The sequence below is a fragment of the Panthera leo genome, chromosome C1, assembly GCF_018350215.1.
Source record: "Panthera leo isolate Ple1 chromosome C1, P.leo_Ple1_pat1.1, whole genome shotgun sequence".
NCBI lineage: Eukaryota > Metazoa > Chordata > Mammalia > Carnivora > Felidae > Panthera > Panthera leo.
The window spans coordinates 44,822,162-44,842,374 of NC_056686.1; the positions used below are offsets into that span (position 1 = coordinate 44,822,162).

Sequence of the window (20,213 nt, forward strand, 5' to 3'; positions counted from 1 at the left end):
AATGTCCATCAACTGATGAATGTTATATACACAACAGAATACTACTTGGCAAGAAGAAATATGGCCTTTTGTAGCAACACAGAGGGAACTGGAGAGTGTTATGCTAACTGAAATAAGTCCTACAGAGAAAGACAGATACCACATGTTTTCACTCTTATGTGGATCCTGAGAAACTTAAGACCATGGGGGAGGGGAAGGAAAAAAAAAAAAAAAAAAAGGGAGGGAGCCAAATCATAAGAGACTCTTAAAAATAGAATAAACTGAGGGTTGATGGGGGCTGGGAGGGTGGGTGATGGGCATTGAGGAGGGCACCTGTTGGGATGAGCACTGGGTGTTGTATGGAAATCAGTTTGACAATTTCATATTTAAAAAAATTAAGGATGCAAGAGATCGAAGTCCCGATGCTGGTGTTGCTGTTTACTTGTTGGAACTAGACTGGGATCCGAAGGACACCAACATGCTTCGACTGAAATCGTACAAAAAGTTCTGAAGACGACCAGGATGAAAGAGAGCTTAACAGAAAAGCCTTTATCCTACAGTGCTCCTGACATTAAGGTCATAAAAGTTGGATGGAAAATCAAAGACGAACTCATTGTAGCTGGTGGGTAGAACATTCACACTGCACCATGGCAGAAAACAAAGATGAAGAGGTAGAAGCTCTGGTCACTTCTCACAAATTCAGGGTTCTTAGGGGGGAAAAAAAAAAAATCAGGGAAGTCCCTTGGGTAAGAACTGGTGTGCTTACTGTAAGGAAGAGGGACACTAGACAAAAATAGAAAGGTCGGGGTGGGGGGGGGGGGGGGAGGGAAGAGAAATCAAGTGTCAAGTGGTAAATCAGATGCAGGCTCTGATGAGGAGCAAAGGGGCCCAGGTACTCCCACTGATCTGGCTAAGCCAATAGTGATTTTCCCTCAGGAGCCCAGGGGAAATGGACAGCAGTCCATGGACGTTTTAAGGACACACTGGGGCCACTGATTCAGTTATTAAAGTAGCAAAAGGTTCCAGTAGACAAGTATCTATAACAGGATTTACTGGGGAACAGAAAAGGCTTTCTGTAGCCTATGGAATAGAAATTCAGAGCACAGAAATAAGTTTCAATAGATGCCCAAGCATCCCATCCCCTTGAGACTAGCTTTGTAAATTGAATGCTCAAGTCACTTTTCCAGAAAAAGAGCATTTCAGACTGTAAGTACCTCCTAAACCAACCTCCGGACTACAGACGACTACACTGGGACAGGCAGCTTTGGTTGCTGACCTAGTCCCTGGAGACCTATGAACAAGTGAGGAAGGCTGTATGGGCAGATGGAAAACCAGGTAAAGCTAGTAAGAACCTGTTTCCATCATGTTGAGAGATGACAAAATGCCAAGTAAAATACCATATCCTTTGAAGAGGAAGTTGCAAGAGCATACAGCCAGTCTTCCAAGCTTTTAATATGGGCTCAGACCTTGCACGTCTCCCTATGGTATTATTTTGCCCATGTTTTAAAACAACAGAAAACAAAAAACAAAAAAACTTTCTTCTGAGTACTTATTTTGTCAAAGACCTCCTGACTATTGATTTTCAATTAGACATAGATCTGTATGTGCCCAATCTATGTGTTCCTGACTACTATACCCAGGACCTATGGATGGTTCTGTCTCAACTTTGAAAAATGTCATTCTGTATTCTGATAGGGAAGACCCAATTGTTACTTGCTTCTGAATGGCAGGAACCAGGTCCTAGAACTTCCCACCATTGCTGTTGGACAGTTTTACCTCCGGTTTAAGAATTGCCCCTATTTGGGGGAAATTGTTGCCTAGTGACTGGAGGACCCTCCAGTTCTACTTACAAAAGCCTTTTTGACAACACTATCTGCCTGTTAAGTCACCTGCTGACTGTGGATACAAGGTCTACTCCCCACAAGGTGATTTGCACGTAAAATAATCTACCTGTGCTGCAGCCTAACAAGGGTAAAGCCACCTACTAAGACTTGGTATGCTCAAAGCACCCACTACCAGATGCCAACTGAGGGCATTCCTAAGCATAACTGGATTCTGCCACATTTCAATTCTGAACTACGGCTATTTTAGCTTTTGTACAAGGCATTACAAGGATTAGAAGCTGAGCCTCTGATTTGAAGAGGAGTGCCAGAGCATTTGATACCCCAAGAGTCTGCTTCCAGTCCCTACACCTTGGGATTGGCCTGATCAAGAGGTCTTTCGAATCATAGGTGCATAGAAGACAAGGTATTGGAGTGGGAGTATTAACCCAAATGCTGAGGATTTTCTCCAACCTGTTGGCTTCCCCACCCCCACCAAAAGACGGGCAGAACCAAGTGTAGCCACCCTGTCTGAGCAGTTGCTGCTACTCGTACAGTTTTACAGGGTGCCAAAAAAGTCACCTGGCCAACCAGTAACAGTCTATGCATATCATTAAGTACTTACTCTGCTGGAATGGAGGGAGGATTTTGGCTTACTACTGGCTGAGTGGGGGAACTATCAGGGAATCCTAGCCCATAACCCTAGTGTGAAATTAAACCCTGGCAATTTTGCTTGCTGATCCTAATGATCACCTCGAGCAGGATTGTTTACATATTGATTTAGAATATTCTAGCAGGGCCAGAACTTACAAACCAGCCTTTCCAATACTTGGACTGGGAACTCTAAAGATGAGGATAGCTCTATGGGACACAGGCAGCAGAGGGTGGAGATCCTATGGTGACCTAAGAGATAATGCAGGCTGAACAACTGCCCCCCAGAAATTCCTCTCTGAAGGCCATCATCGCCCTAACAAGAGCTCTCCTTTGGTCTGGTGAGAAGGTCAATCTATACACCAACCCTCACTAGGCCTTTCTGATGAGTGCATGCTCATTGTGTCATTTGAAAGCAGCAGTCACTGGACATCTAACAAGGGCATTGAACACCATATGGAGAACCTGGACTTCTCTTTGGACATGGAGAAAGCAAAAGGCTACAGGGTAAAGGAACTCCATGAGAAAGTCAGCAGACCACCATTTGGCTTGCAAATCTCTATCAGGAGAAGCTATAAACAGTAGGCTTCCGGTGAACCAAAGTTACAAAGAACCTCAGTGAATAGGACTGAACAGCAAAAGGCAGCACAAGGCAATGGCAGAGCAAGACTTGGTAAGAAAATCCCAATTCCTCCATTACCTTCTCAACTGCCACCAGCCAATATGCTTCACAGAGACGTCATGTGGGCCTATTGCCAGCAACCAAAGCTGAGCACTGAAGGCCAGAAATTAGATGCAGGTAAGTAACTGAATATGCTTACCCTAATCAGAAGAATATACCTGTCCCGGCAAAGGAGGCCAAGATTCTTAGGCTGTCTTACAAAAGATTGAAGGTGGACAAAGATGATAGTTCTCTGCAAAGAAGTTGGGGGGGGGGGGGGAGGAGGAAAAAAGGCATCTTCTGATAGAACCTATCCTCCTGAAATGACTGCGCCCCCTGAGGGTGGGGGTTGGTTGGGTCTGATACTCTCCTGGAGGGAGTCGATGCCTTGGCCCCAAAGGCTGCGTTTGCCTCTTGGTCCAGAATTGCAGCCAGGGCTGGGAAGATGCAGACAGTGGAATTGCTACAGGAGGCCTGTGATGTCTGCAGACCCAAGGGTTGGGTTTGCCTACAATTTCATGCAGGCCAAGCCTGGGTGCCTTAAAAAACAAGGGAGAGCACACACACTCTTCCTTGTACCTGGCTGCAATTTTCCATCCCCACACCTGGAGGGTAAGAGGCTATATCCCAAATGTATTTGGGGGAATAAGGCATTTGTGAAAAAACCTTCAATGAGATGACAATACTAGAAGGAGTACAACTGGTTTGATGATTAGTGGTAGAAAAGGAACTAACCAACTCTGTCGTGCCACTCCTATCTGGGGCCCACAAAATACTCCACACCCTCCATGCTTGCTTATAGGACACAGCCTGGTGGGTTGCAGAGGTCACCCTCATACCCCCAACAGGGCCTGGGGCTTTCTGTGTTGGGCTACAGAAGCTTAGGTTTTCAGTTGGGAATTTCTGCGATACTAACTGGAATGAACAGAAAAGCTAGTTTAACAGGTTCGTTCATACCACTCGTTGTTTAACTTTCTGAAATAGAAAGGACCTTGGCAGTTCTTTTAAAGTGGGAGTCTGAGCTGAGCCTTGTGGAGGGGTGGAGTGGAGAACAGGTATCCTTCCATGCCCATTTCCATTTCTAGGATTCTGACTCCTCTGGAGGTTGCTGACCTTCTCAGGTCCAGGACTTCAACTGTTGAGTACCTTAAACCAAAAGGTAAAGTTATTCTCTCCCCAATCCCAGAACCACTCCTGATACATCAAACGTTTTGACATTTTTAATAACCCACAAGACCTCTATGGTCTATTGCTGGACCTGAGACCCAGAACACTTAGCCAGTATTGTTTCCATTTACAACTGTTCTTACTGCTTAAAGATATTTAAGGTTACTTCTAAATCAATTGATAGCTTTAGGTTTTAATTGTGTATATGAAGTCTACTTTATTATAGGAGACCATACACATTACCAGCAAATCATATTTAGTATTAACTCAGGATTAAGCCCAGTATGCTTTTAAGAGATCCTTGGATGAGGTATGATGGACAAAGGCAAACTATTTACTTAATATATAGCATTTGAGGAGTTTATTTCCTGAATTTATAGTCTGGGGACTCTCCAAAAAGAGGGGCTTTTCCACTTGTTTTCATGGCAGTTTCTACCCTTGTTTTCTTGCTATGGGTTTTTGGGTTAGAAGTGTGCCCCCTCCAAAATGTACTGGGAGTAGCAGAGTTCGGACGTTTGTAACATGGTATGGACCAATTTGGGCTGCAATCCTCACATGTTACAACTAGAAAAAACACACCCTATGGAAACTTTAGCTCTACTGGAGGATGTAGAACAGCCATCTGGGGTGGCAATCACTTATCACTTAGAGTATTAAAAACCCAGTTAAAGTCAATCTGTTAGCAGGCATTGTGGCCAAGCAGGCCACGAAGCCCACCAGGTTTTGGGTTTCCAAGATTCCTCCTATAGACTTCCCCGGTAGATTACAAGAGATCAGGAATGAACTACAGAATGGAAGTTGACCAATACAGATAGAAGTTTTAAATGGAAAACACACATTGGGCCACATTATTGCCTGAAGATTTAGTCTATCCTGTAGAGAAATATTTTGCAGCAAAGATTCCCACTATGAGTGGGGGGCCTTGAGAGACAGGGTCACTTCAAATATGGTTGAACCCAGTTTTTAAAAACCACAAAATCAAAGTCAACAAATAAACATCACTAAATAGAGGATAGGATTTTTGTCAATAATCCTAAGACTTAAAAACTTTCCATCAAAATGGGAGTATAAAATAAAGGAATATGTCCAATGGGAGACTGGCAACTGTTCTACCCAGATGCCCAAGGCCTCTGGTAATTTGAAGTACTTAGTATTTGTGGACACTTTCTTAGAAGGCATGGAAGCTTATCCACTTGCATTGAGAGGGCTTCACGAGTGCTCAAAATATTGAGAAGTCATCCCACCTTTGGGGCTGCCAAGTTCAATCCAAAGTGATCAGGGCCCAGTATTTGTTGCTGGGAGGTCACAGCAAGTATCCACCATATTACCTATGAAGTGGAGGCCTCCAAGAGGACTAGTTAAAAAAAAAAAAAAAAAAAAAAAAAAAAAAAAAACAAAAAACAAAAAAACAAAACAAAACAAAAAAAAAAAACAACCAACCACTCTTTAGCTTAATTTCATCTAAGACATTGCCTTGCCCTTCTCCAATAGAGGTAGCTCCCCAAAGTTGGCTAAAGTTAAGCCCCTTCAACCTTGTGTACAGGAGACCCTTCCAGTCCACAGCCTTGACCTTCCTGACCTCTGAAAGAAGTCAAATTGAAGTTTAAACGCTGTGTTACACCTAAGTCAAATGTTTAGCATACAGTAGCTTCCATATGATCTAGTTATCAGATAAACTACTCCATCCTTGAGTCCAGAGACAAAATGGAATTCAGAACCTGGAGGCAACAGGGACCTGAGGACGAGCTTGCCGAGAAGTGGATGGAGCCACATGACCCATTACAGACCACCTATTGGTCCTTCTAGGTTAGCTAGGATAAAAGTCTCGGATGGCTGACTTTGAGGGAAGTGAGCCCCACTGCAGCAATCAGGGACCTGAATCTTCTTAGTGGATCTCTGATTCAGTAAAACAGGAGACATGTATTCCATAAGCTTCCTTAAACTTTCTCCTCGTCGTTTGACCTAATATTGTGCATATTCTGTGGCTAGCAGGACCATTCTTTCGTGCATAGCTCCCAAGTAGTCATTGGATTTGCCACCCCAAACCTTATTCTGTCAATCATGGAAACCCACTAGTGCATCCATTTAGAATTTCAGATATACCCTCATGTCAGCACCATAATCCTCACAAAGTGTAAGGAGTTGTCTATCCAATCCAGTAAGGGTCATTTGAAACATTCCTATTTATTCCTGAAAATAGTCAAGAGGCTTAGTATCAAGTGATGCCTAAACCAACTACAGCCCTGCCTCTGGTCAGAATAGCGCTAGAATTCTTTTTTCTGAGAACTTTTGTTAAAGGCTTTAATCAAGTGAGTTACAGTTCACCCTCAGATACCAGACTAATTCAGCCTCCCACCCCCAGCATGATGAGAGCTCTTCTCAGGGGAATACCAGAAGGAAGTTGCTTTGGTTACATTTGTAGTAGCATGGTTGGGTGTCCTTGCCCATCAACATGTACTTGCTAACCTATCTTTCACTCAATTATCACTAATGCAATCCTGGCCAGTCCACAAGAGTCTCTGCATGCTTTAACAAAAGTGGTATTGATGACAGAAAAGCCCCAGATAGAATATTAGCAGAACAAGGTAGTGTTTTTTGTAGTTGCTAATTCATCGTGCTGCCTATAGATTAATACCTCTGCCCAAGTTAAAACAAGGATCAGTAGAAGAAGCCTGCCCCTTGGCTTCAGACCCTAAAACTTAGCTCCATACTGGAGACAATGGTTCTCTGGTTTGTTCTCCAGGGTAACTTTAGGTATTCAGTCTGTATTAGACTAAGATGAGCTCAATACTTATACAAGTTGACATGCATGTGTTCATCAAGTTGATAATTTGCATGGCTCAGGTATTTTCTAGAGGAAACTGCAGGACAAGTGTCACTGTTTAAGTCCTCCCATAAGAAAGGAATTGGGGTGCCCCTCTTAAAACCAGTTGCTTCACTCTAGGACCACCCCAACACCCCAGTTCTGCAGGAAGTAATCAGACTCCAGACAACATCCTTTACCCTTTGTTCTGACAAGGCTAAGAGGAAACCATTGACAGTGGGGAATTGTAACAAGACCAACTCCCCCTTGAACTTTCTGCCTTGAACACTGTTCCCTCGTTTTCCAGGTCAGACCTGTATGCACATTTTAAGCCCACTGGCAAACTAGTGGACTTGCGTTTCTATGGGAGCAATGAAGACACAGAGCACATTGCACAAAGTCAACTCATCAGCACATTCCTAGTTGTCAACTGAAGACCTCGGATTATTCAAGCCCGAGTGGCAGCTATAGCTGGTATCTTTTTGCTCCCCATTTATCCCCTTTGAAAACCCCTGCCTGCACCAAGAGGCCAGGGTCGTTTTTCAGGATATTAGTCTGCCATCTTCTCCGTTAGCTGCCACTCTTGAATAGACTCCCTTTCCTTTCCCAAACACCTTGTCTCTGGAACTCTTGGCCTGTTGTGCAGCAAACCCATCAGATCTGAACTTGCTAACAGTACTGCACGCTAACCCACATTGACGTTGCAATAGTGATGCAGCCTGTGGCCTACCAGATGCTAACGTGTAGCCTGATGCACATGGCAAGGACTTAGCACATCCTGAAAAACAGAGGCAGATATGAGAAAGATGTCCTCCATATACAAAGTGAGCCATCTTTACAACAGTGAACAGAAGGTACAAGAGAACCTTCACAGTACCCAAGAGGAAGCCAAGTTTCCCCTCTAGTGCTGAATGTGTGACTTTGGGATGGTAAGTATCAAGATTACAGGAACAGTCATGAGATGTAGGAGTGAGTGGCTCTTAGGGTTCTTCCAAAGAAGTCCCAGTAGGAGAGACAGGACCAGCTTCAGATACAGTTTATGGCCATTCAGGTTGCAAAGGCAGTTTGCAACAGTGGGTAAGAGCTTTTTTGAGATTTGTAGTCCATTCATGTGACTGCTTTCTACAAGTGTAAATTTATACTTGAAAAATGAATTTGAGAGCCCAAGTGGCTCAGTGGATTGAGAGTCTGACTTCAGCTTGGGTCATGATGTTGCGGTTCAGGAGTTTAAGCCCCACATCAGGCTCATTGCTATTGGCCTGTCAGCACAGAGCCCGCTTTGGATCCTCTGCCCTCCCCCTACATATGTAGTCTCAAAAAAAATAAATAAATAAATAAATAAAAAAATAAATAAAAAAAAAAAAACCAAAACCCAAACAAAAAATCCATTTGAGTTGGGAAGACTTAGAGCATTACGAAGTTATTCTATGCCTATATGCTGGATGTATTGTTTGCCCCTCTGTAAGCCTTTCTGCCTGTTAGGAGGCTAACCTGAAGCATTTTTCATGCAGAACTGCCAGGGGTGTGGTTTGGATTAATTTGTTGGTTGGGGGGGGGGGGGGGGGCACTATCATCCAGAAATCCAGCAGGAAAAAGGGGCCATTCTCTTGGCATTTTCTGGTGAGCTGTTTCCATCAACAGAAGGTCACTTTCTCACAAGGCAGCCCACTACTACCTCCAGGTTCAGTTGTAAACCCCTTCCCTTGGAGCCTTCAATAGTACATGACTGGTTTTTAAGTCTTTGGTTGTTACTAGCTCTGGGTTATTGCATTCTCCTTTGTAGATCTGTTCCTTTATAAGGATCTCTCAATTGGAGTAACCTATTTCATTCCTTGTGGGTCCCTCCTACAGTGCCAGGCCTTGATAATGAATCCCATAGTGTAGATATTGCATCTTCAAGGGAAAATAACCTGGAAGCCTTTTTCTGTAACTTGGAAGGATGTTTTAAGGTCATCCCAAGTTTCCATACTTTGTATCAATATAGTTGTGGTCGATTACTGGTATCGACAACAAGTTGGGACCATGTGTTTACTAAAGATAATTCAAGATGCCTAGAATTGACTGGAGACATGGCAAGAATCTGACCATTTGTGCTCTGCCTATTAGGATTTTAATATTTCAAACCTAGGAACAGTTTTCAAAAGGCACTAGCAAACAGGTCTTGATGTCCTTTTCTTGGCCTAATCATGAAGATAGATCACAAGTTCAGCTTGTAATATTCCTTTTCAGGTAAAAAGTCTATGCCTATGTTTAGGACTACCATGGGATAGTTTGAAGCCACTATCTGAGGGATGTTTAGCTCCATTTCAGCTTACTTTGATGCTCCTTTCCCGGTTCTTTTCCAAATGGGATCCCTATTCTCTGGTCCATAGAAGTGTTAAAAGGTGTGGTTGTAATATGAAAGACCTTAAACATAGCATCAAGTGCTCAGCTTTCCTCATCTGCAATTTACCATGGATTCTTGAACTCTGGCTCCTTTATTGTATTTAGACCTTAGTTAGCAAGTTGAGTACAGTTTAAACGGGGCTTCACAGACCACAGACCCATCCAAGACAAGTATCCACTGTCCCTATGTTCTGGCAGTTCTTACTGGGAAAGCATTTTGAAGCCTTGTAACACAAAGATGCAGATTTGCAAGTCTTGAAATCCTGAAACCCATGGTTCCTCATGGATATCCAAAATGAAGATCAGAGGAAAGCAACTCCAAGGCCAAGCCCAGGGACCCCAAAAAGAATTACTGAAGCAGTCCTCAAGGAGTTAACAACAGCCCTTCTCCAAAGGGCAAGCAAAAGGTCTAGGTTATGGCTCAGCTGGGTCCACCACATTAGCAGCTCCTTTAGACAAGACCTTACACTAGAAGCCAGTGATGGAATAGTTCAGGAGTTTAACTAGTCACTCAGGTATGTACAAAAGGGAGGGGAGTCCCAGGTAGAGAGTGCATCACCAGCAAGAGGTCTCACGATAGTCAAGAAAAGCAGTCCGGTTTGCAGGTGGAATGTATCCTATCTCCCATTGGCAGAATTTGAATAATCGCAGAGGCAGGCTGATTTCTGGCAGCTTTTCCTGGTCATGAAGGCAACTAAGGAACAAGATCAGAGGGGCTCCATCAGTCACTTTGGTGTTAGGTTTAGCCACAACAGTTTTCCTGTGACTTGCCAACTTCTTTCTACATGGTCATTCACCTTCACCGAAGTAGTTTAAGAAGTGAGGCAGGACAGGAGATACCAGATCAAGACCCTTGTGAAATGAACTCTAGGGAAAGGCCCAAGACCAACAAGGTGGAAGTCTCCAGGACCAGCAGGTAGGGGACTTCCCAAGTTTAAGGGAAAGGAATCAGTACAGCCATACCATTTAAATGGTGGAGAGGCATGGGGAAAGCAATAGCCAGTTGCTAGGATGAGTTGGTCTGCTCTCCAATTCCCATAGGTCAGGGATCCTCGAGTCTAAACACAGCCTCTTGCCAGGGAAGTTTACAGAATAGGGAGAGAGGACTTTTCACAGGAGTTTTTCCTCTTTTTCCTGGGGTTTTTGGCTTAGTCTTACCATGCTGGCCACATAGCTCAGACCCCAGTTTAAAAAGCCACAGAAGTTGTTTTGGGAGGACTGGTTTCCTGGAGAATTTTTCTGATCAAATATAAACATTCATGTAGCAAACCTTCCCAGAGTTAACGGAAGGCATTACAGGAGATATTCAATCCACAATGGGAGGTAGAATTTAGGCTTTGTTGGCTGTTCCAGGATGTGTGAACAAGTCAGGATTTGAAAGAAATCAAGTATAGAAGAGTTACTTGTTAAATGAGACAAGTTTCCAGAAACTGGAGGAGAGTGGAAGGTTCGGGAGATTTTAAGTTTAGGAGTGAAGCCAGTTCCCCTCCACAGACAGGCTTTTGAGGGTTACCTTTAAGTCCTTTTTCTGTGAATTAAGTAGAGGAGTATGGTAGTGCGGCTTAGAGAATTTAAGTCTGAAGGCTTATCTAAACTCACTTGCCCGGTTGTAGGGTAAGTGACCCATGATAACTTCTAGCAGCTTTTCAATCACCAACCACAATGCAGCTAGGTTTCTGGAATGAAGACTTTAAGGCTACAACTTCCAGGTTTGACCGGTAAAGCAAGTGATCAGAGGACTCAAGGTCAAAACAAGGCTTACTTTGCATTTCATTAACAGTAGTTGGTCTACACAAGCAGAATGCTATTCTGACACAGGCTGCTCTTATCCCCACCCAGACACCAGAAGCTGGGAATATCTGAACTCGAGTGAACATAAGGCCTTGCTTAGAAATACAAAGGCCTACTTGAGGCCCAAACCACATGAAAGTGCTGGGAGAGTCAACTATTGTCTTCAGTAGAGCACAGAAAGCCAGGTAGTTGCTCCTGGAAGCTGCCACCCCAAGGTAGGTCACTAGGGTTCCAGGCCAGGGGTGGGATGGGGAGGCTGAAGATAGGAAATCAGGGTTTTAGGAGAGATGTAGGTTTCCATGTTTATGGGCACCAGTGAGAAAATTTGAGAGGAGGAAAATGGGTAGTCCCACGGACTTTAAACCCAGAGGGTTCCTGCTTGCTAGGCTCCCAAGCCGAGCAGGTAGTGGTTACAGAATATGCAGGTAGGGAGAGTTACTAACAACTCTGAACAAAGAGGGGAAGCATTCTATGAGAGTAGGTCAAGACTGAGTATGTTATTCCTTCTAAAGGACCCCCAGGATCAACAGTCTTAGTGCAACTCCACTTCAGATTTGTGGATCACCTTCTGTGGCCTTCTGGAGATAGCTTCACCAAGTTGTCCTTGGGCTTCAAAGAAGAAATTCAGAGTAAATAACCCTCTCGGCTGTCTTGGAATCCCCCTCCAGACTTTTGGACTCAAGTATTTATGTCCCCCTAAATGGTTTCCTAACTGTGCTGGGCTACTCCCAGTGCATCAAGTCCCAAAGCACAGAGCCCTGATGTAGCTGTTGGGAATTCCTGGCCCGCCATGGCTCTATTTCCAGTTTTTAACAGAGACTGTAAGTTTGTCTACAGCCAGTGTTAGGGATAGAAAATATTCCTTCAATGAACGGTCTAAGTTCACTCTGCATAAACCCTCAGACGGCCACCATAATGTCCATCAGATCACTATCCATACCCACACGTGCTTTTGTTTTAGGCTCAGGATTTTACCCTTATACAGGAGCAGTCTGTTTAGTCACTTTTAAAGTATCTCAATCCAACAAACAGGCTTCCTATGCCAGACTCCCAGCTACCTGTCACAGTATTTTTGAAGCCTGTCCTCTTACTAGGTGAGCTTGTTATAAAGCCCAGATTCCAGGACTCCAGGCCTTATTTGCAAGGAAAGGGCCTTTCCTGTTACATACTTTTAGCAAGAAACAGCTTTCGAGGTCTCCTCTTCCCCCAGTACCAAGACATTCAGGATTGTTCTGTCCTCTGGGGCAGTAGTACCTGTTGATATCCTTTCACCATGGATACATTTAAGCTTTAGCAGGCTTTCCATCAGCTGTGAAGTGTGTAACTGATATGTATTTGTGCCCAGTCACTAGTTTGAACACAGGAAGTATAGAACTCTTCATTAGCGATTCTCGAAGTAGGAGTACTCAAGTTCCTACCTAGGACTTGGATTAATACCCTCGTCAACCACTCTGATTCTATGATCAAAGTGACTGGTATACCTTATGCTTTTCAGGCTGAAGTCAGTCTTCCTTTTGGAAAGGGTTCGAGAGGAGAAATAGTCCTCATCCAGTAGGACTCTCAAGACTTGCACTGGAAGGGAAGTGGGGCATGAAGGAACACAGATGTCCCAGTAAAACGGAGATAGAAGCCACACAAGGGACTTCCCACTATCGAGGCAGGTCTGGTCTACATTGCTGACATGACCCTGACAGATGGTTACAACTGCCTATTCGTTTACTTGGTCTGGCATTGTTCTAAGTCACAGAACTAGGTCTTTCAGTAAAGGCCTAGTCAAGAACTACAAAGCTGGTTGAAGGAACTGGGTAAGAAAGGACTTGACAACTGCCTCAGAATAGTCCAATGCAGAGATAGATTCACTCCATGGGCACCATCAAGAAGGCCTATTGGGCAAGATATAGTCATGGCTCAAGAGACAGATCTCCTTCAGCATCTGCACAGGAGAATCTTAGAGAAGATTGCATCTTAATCCTACAAAGGTACAAAGCAGAAGCAATTCCAGCATTTTGTTCATGGGAGAGATTGATAGGGGTTTTTACCAGGATAAAGCCATCTATCCATCTATATATATATATAGATATATCTCCTCACATGATACACCATCGATGTACCTGGATATTGAAGATGAAAAAACACTGGATATTCTTGCAAAGCAGGGAGTCACCTATCAAGCCTGCAAAAGCCAATTTGCAGCCCGTCACCTTAAGTCATTAACTGAAGTAAGGGATTCTCATAGTAACTACTATTCTCAGTATCTTTAAGGGATACGATTCAGTTTGGGAAACACTACCAATGGTTGTTGGACTTCATGGTTGGTATCACTTCTATTCCAAAGGCAAGAGCCACACATATGCTCATTATACCCCCTAATATCATCTGATACTACCAAAAACTAGCATTTCAGGCTACTCCAGGAGAACAATGGTCACACAAAGAGCCAAGTTTTACCTTAAGCAGAAACCTGGTCAACCTTGCTAAGAGAACAGAGGTCTGCTGTGCTCTTTACTCTGGCAATTGACTGAAGACTGAAGGGATAGGACAATTTCAATAGAGTCTTAAGACCTCAAGAGAAAAAAGCAAGCAAAGCTACAGGTGTACTTTTCTAATTCAGCTTATTCATCTGTTTTGCTAGTATTTTTAAGGACTTAGCCAAAGTCACTATTTAAGACATTATGGCATTTTGTAACATATTGTAGAGCCATACTCTGAAATGGTCTGCCAAAGTCTTGCTTAGACACTACCTTATTTCTCTGTTCAGACCTAGCTTTAAGTATAGGATTAAAAAGTCTGTCCTTTTCTCTCGTGTTTTCTGGAATATTTGGTGTTTTGGTTTGGTTTTTTTAACACAACAACCAATTTTCTGACACCAACTGAGTGTCCAACAATTCAACTGATGCTATGCATAGAATTGTGGACAGATACAAGTTTAAGGACTCAGTACCACAAAACTGGTTCTGCTTTAAATACAAGTTCAGAGATAACCTGAACATCTGCCCAACTTGACTCGAGTTCTTAAATCCCCTTAGGTTCAGTTTATTGGAACTGTTCATCCAACTGACAAATGTTTTTGTGTACCAGTTTATGATGAAGGATAGGACTCAGGAACAGCTAAGTTTAAGAGATGTGTAGGGCAAGGTTGGGGGTGCAGGGAAGGAGGCCTGGTAGTTGGTACAGATCTTTCATGACTTCTGGGCACACCACACTCCTAGCACTTTTAGGTGTTCACCAACCCAGAAGCTGGTCAGATCGCTTTGCTTAGGAATTTGATCCCCACCCCCACACTTCTCTTTTCTGGAAGTCAGGGGAGAGAGCTCAAAAGGTCTAACCCTCCAAACATGTGTTGCTTCTGGTCAAAGGCCCATCCAGGGTCACGTAGAGGGACCACTCTAAGTTGCTTCATTAGCATGGACTCAAGTATGATCACAAGGGGCTCCTTATGAGTAACAGTAGGCCCTCCTAGCACTCATGAGATTCCAAAGATTTTGAGGTTTGTGCCAGGAACCAGGGACCAAGACCAAATATAGGCCTTATACAGCACATAGTCCAAGTGGTTTCCTTGGGCTTGTTAAATACCATAGACCACTTTGTTTTGTGGGTTTCTCTTAAAGCCCAGTGTATTGGTCTAAGTACATTTTCTATGTTGCATTTTAACTGTGCAACAGAAAGATGTATGATACATCCATTATAAATGGGTTAAGGAGCTCTAGACCTACCGATGGGTAAATGTGCCATTTAAAGAGGAACAAGACTGGGTGCCCACACTGATCCTGACTTGTACCACACTCGACTGTACACACTACCTTCATCATTAAAGCCTGTAGTAGAGAAATTCACCTGTTTCAGTAGTACTTTTATGAAGCAGCAGAGTCCTGGAAAGCCAAGGAAGGGCTTCATGGATCCTTAAAGAGGTAAGGAGGGCTTGGAATGGCTCCCCCAGCCTCAGAAGGGCTAGCTTCGAGGACAGGGAAGTAGAGCCTTTAGCCTGTTTCCAGAGCAAACATCAGGCAACTTTCTAACCGAAAGAGAAACCATTCCCTTTTAAAAAGGAGTCCGACAAGCCAACACTGTCAAAAATGGTAAAACCAGAGTGACGGAAGCAGCAAGAAGGAGGCAGGCAGAAGCAGCATTTTTACAAACCTATGAGAGGAAAGAACCACCTACAAATGCTAGTCAGACTCTGCAAGAAGTCCCAACACCAAGAACTTATACCAAAAAGGTTAGATCGTTTCTGTATATATGTATACACATATAACCTAAACTTGTATTGAAATAAGATTTTCTCCAACAGGGACATATGGGGTTTCATTCTTAAGTCCTAAACCTGTTTCCCAGCCGCTCCTGTATCAGGGATTGTTTCGACATTCTGCTTTAAGTAGTGAGGAGTTCCTAGCCCTGAGGCCAAGTCCATAGTCCTCATGGTTGTTCACTTTCACGGGTAAGCAGCTCACTGTTTAGTATCCATCAAAACAGGATTCATCCAATAGCCCCCCTGACCCAGTTTGTTAACCCAGTCCCTCACATTGCAGAAACAGACAATTCTGACTATCAAGTTAGCTGTAGCTATGTCCCCAGTCCATCCTCATCCTCACTTCATCTCCTCACATGGGCATTTTTATCCTCTCCCATCACAAGAGGGATTACAGCGTAATAGGATTTTAGGAGACCACATTCATATAGCTTCATGTTAGTTTTTGTCTGTTGCACTTAACTTACTGAACTGTGTCCTAGAGTACTATGTACTTTCGGTATGATCTGAGGTTTCACACAGTCCCAGGGCGGGGGGCAGTCTTGGAAGCTATACCCTACAGGTAAAGGGAAAGGGGAACCACTTACGGGACTGCTGACACGGAAATTTGATGAACATTTCTAAGTGATTTTTCCAGGGATATCGGTTTTAGAGAACGAAGTTTCAAAGATGAAGTCAAAATGCCTTAAATTTGGCTGCATCCCTCTTGGTTTAAAAGTTGTGAATGGAAAGCCAACAGGTTAAGTGCCATTTGTACAGGTAAATGGAAACTGGAGTAAGGTAGGAGTCACCTGTAATAAGGATTTAAGCCCAAAAATGTAGGTACAAGCAGGAAGCAGAATGAAGTGTAGGCCTACACGTTTTTCAGTAGGGGCTGTAAATTAAACCAGACCCACGGGAACAACATTTGGATTGCTCGGTCTAGGTCCAAGAAAGGAGTCTGTTTCTTTAATCACAGAATGATTAGGTAACTGGGTAACAAGTGCCATCTCCACCCCTCAGAAAGTACTCGAGTGTACCTAAAGACGATAGGTTGATTCAGATACACTTGTCACTTTCCTACTATCTAGGTCCAGACTGATGCAAAGTGATAGAATATAAATGGCAGACCTCATGGTTCAGTGACACTATCTGCCCTTAAGACAATCACCAAGAACCCTCTTGCACTGTTGGTGGGAATGCCAACTCGTGCAGCCACTCTGGACAACCACGTGAAGGTTCCTCAAGAGATTAAAAATAGGACTACCCTACGACCCAGTCATAGGCACTACTAGGAATTGATCCAAAGGATAGAGGAGTGCTGATGCATAGGGGCACAAGTACCCCAATGTTTATAGCAGCACTTTCAACAATAGCCAAGTTGTGCAAAGAGCCTTAATGTCCATCAACTGATCAATGTCATTGTTAGCTATACGTACAATGGAATACTACTTGGCAAGAAGAATGAAATACTATTTGCAGCAACATGGAACTGGAAGATACTACACCGAGTGAAATAAGTCTGTCAAAAGACAGGTCACAGGTTCTCACTCCTGTGAATCCTGACAAACTTAACAGAAGACCATGAGGGAAGGGAAGGGAAGGGTAAAAAAAAAAAAAAAAAAAAAAAAAAAAAAAAAAAAAGGCAAACCATAAGAGACTCTTGAATACTGAAAGCAATCTGAGGGGGAAATGGGGGATGGGCACTGAGGGCACTTGGTGGGAAGAGCAGTGGGTGTTAGATTCATGCGATGAACCACAGGGATCTACCCCAAAAACCAAGAGCACACTGTACCCATTGTTACCAGTGTGACAAGTTATATTTGATAACGACACCAAGATGTAGCTTTCCCGAGACCAGGACATTGATTTCACTTACCCACAAGCCCGACTCCCACACACTGTTGTCTCACAGCAACAGCAACTCTGGCAAGAGATTCTGGCTAGTGCTGCTCGTTTTACCCCTTTCTGTGGTTTCAACACACACACACACACACACACACGATTGGAGTTTTCATGGAAGACACCACTGGTGGCAGAAATTTTAAGCTACACACACACCCTCCTTGAATTGGTAGCTGGAGGAGAAGCCTTGGATATTAATCCTATGGATTATTTCCCACATCCACAGCCCTCCTCCCATACTCCAGACTACTACTGCACACGGTCTGCTAGACCCCTGGGCAGCTAAGTACTCCTGGGAGAATACCAAAGCCTCCTAAATGTGGGCCTGTAATCAAAGTGAAACAGGGTATCCATATGTTGAGCAGTTTATCCAAACTGATTTCCCTACGGGTTTCTAGGATCCCATGGAGTTCAGTTAGAACAAGAAACTTGGACAAATTAGGATCCCCAATCCTAGCTGGGGCTGTTGAATCTTCTTCCAACATTGCCACTGGCCCTGGGTTGAGGAGTATGGGACAAAGTCACTACAAAGAATATGGCCTAAGTGTCTCAGTCTGGCTTTAAGGATAATCAGAAATCGGCATTTAGACACTTAGTACAAAGTCAGGACTATTGGCAAGGGGTTTCCTAGTAACCCAAGAGCCAGAATTTGATCAAGCAATGTTCTTTAGGCAATGGGAGGAGGATGAAGAGAATAAACCTACAATAATCCGGCAGTCAGGGGAACTCAGACTCCAAGGGACAAGAACAAGGGCTGGCCAACAGAACTGAAGTTCCATACACAAAGGCTAAATATGGTCTGGTTTACCATAGGCCACTAACAATTGGACAATATTGAAAGTTGTAATGGCCCTTGAATAAAAGGATGCAATTTCCCAGTAAAACCATGAAGAGTAAAAGGGAGAGTTTTCACCTGTTCAATGCAGATCTTAGGGATTTTAAGTGGAACCCTCTAGATGAATTACTAGAAGATACAGGAAAATTAGTATGCAAATAAGCATCCCTGAAAGTTTAGCATGAAATAAATCATGTTTTCCTTAGCTGAAGGAGTATTTGAAAAGGCAATTCAGGAAGGACTGATGATAAAACTATGTATCTTAAGAACTGTGTGGGCCTCCGATAGAAAATAGTTAAGCGTTTCGAGGACAGGATTTAGAGATACATGGGACCCCTTCCCCTCCTTATGCTCTGCAGATCCACGGGACTTTGAAGTAGAGGCTACAGAGGACAAAGAACAGAGGATCTGTAAGCCCCCAGAACAGGCCTTCTCCTAACAGTTATACATCAGGAAGGCCACTGGAGGCCAATTGCTGGGCCCCTGCAGACCTTGATACACCAACCAACTATGTAACCTGAGCTGTCCATCATGAATTGGGCACCTGATGATCCAAGCACCTACGATGTTGGACACATGGATCCAAGTTCCCCAGAAAGTAACATATGGTATCAGGCCCTGGGCAGGTGTTGAAAACGAGGCTCTAGAGCAAGATGTTAAAGAGGAATTAAGCATGTCCAAAGTTCATTGGAGTGTAACACCTGTGACGTAAGATGGGGGGCGGGGAAGAAACTAGATTAAGCAGGGAGGACTGTCAGACTATCATGCCAACCTAGTAGTCTCTGCCAACCCCAAACAAAGCTTGGGAGTCCTTTAGAGGAGTCCAGCCTACAGGCGAGAACAGCAGTACCAGGTTTTACCACCATGCTAGGTCACTGGCTAGGGTCTGTCCCAAAAGGAGCGTGATCCTGGGTACCACCTCACTCCCTCCTCCTACCAGGAGCCTCCATCAGTGACCAAGATCAGTGCACAGATATCTTAACTCCTCCTGCGTGTCAGGTCGAAGAATTACAGAGCTTGACACTTTCCCCCACAACTTTCTTAGGTCAGGCTCCAATAGTGGCTGGCACGAGGATGTACCATTACCAATTGCCTTCCTCTCCCTGTATTGTTTTTTTTCCTACTGGCTTTCCCACATCGGAGTTCAGCTATTCACAGCCACGTTCACGTTTGAGAAGCCATCTTATAGGCAAAAGCCTAGGTGACACTTATTCTATGTGACCGGAAGGCAAACCGCCCCAGTTTCAACAGGGCCACGAAGCATGGGGTGAAACGCATAACACTGTTTCACACTAACTTGTGACAACTTGGATTTGCCTAACCATTTGCCTAAAGTACCATGGATGCCCGGCCGAAAATGGACACTGTGGGGACCCAGGGCCACAGGTTTTCATTAGCATGAAAGGTTCCCCACCCCCCCCCCGACTGCCCACCATGGGAGGTAAAAGTTAGGGGGACAAGGACTAGTAGGCTTTCTTGATAGGACATGCTTTATAATCCTCCTTCCATTAACCTGGTGTTTGCACCGGTACAACTCTGCATCCTTAGGGAACTTTGTTTTTTTACCTTTAACATTTAAAATCTTTGTCCGCCAAGGCGACTGGACTTTTGCTATTTTCGGAATGAAAGGCAATGGTGTTCAATTAGAAGTTAGAAATATGAAGGAGCCACTGGAAATGTCAGAGAAAGCGAGTTAGCAATCAAGAGACCTCTAACAAGTCAGAATATACCAAGAGGCAATGACAAAAATGTAGCCAAAACAATACTATCACCGTGTCTGGTATTAGAGAAGCCAGAGGCCTAGAAAATAGACAGGACCACCTGAATATGGGGAATTGTTGGTTAAGGTTCAGAGATAAACTGGCCAAGGAAGGGGTGTATTAATGTTGCAAGAGGACTAAAAGGAAAGCAGCCAGCTCTACGGTGAGGCTCTGTCCCTCGTGGCTTCTGTTCTGACTCTATTGACCAGTGTTTTGTTTTATACAGGCAGC

General features: G+C 43.9%; 1 pseudogene; it reads left to right on the forward strand.

Moving 5' to 3' along the window:
* The first annotated feature begins 2,843 nt into the window (after window positions 1-2,843).
* LOC122225878 lies at window positions 2,844-18,661 on the forward strand (annotated as a pseudogene).
* The last annotated feature ends 1,552 nt before the right edge of the window (window positions 18,662-20,213 follow it).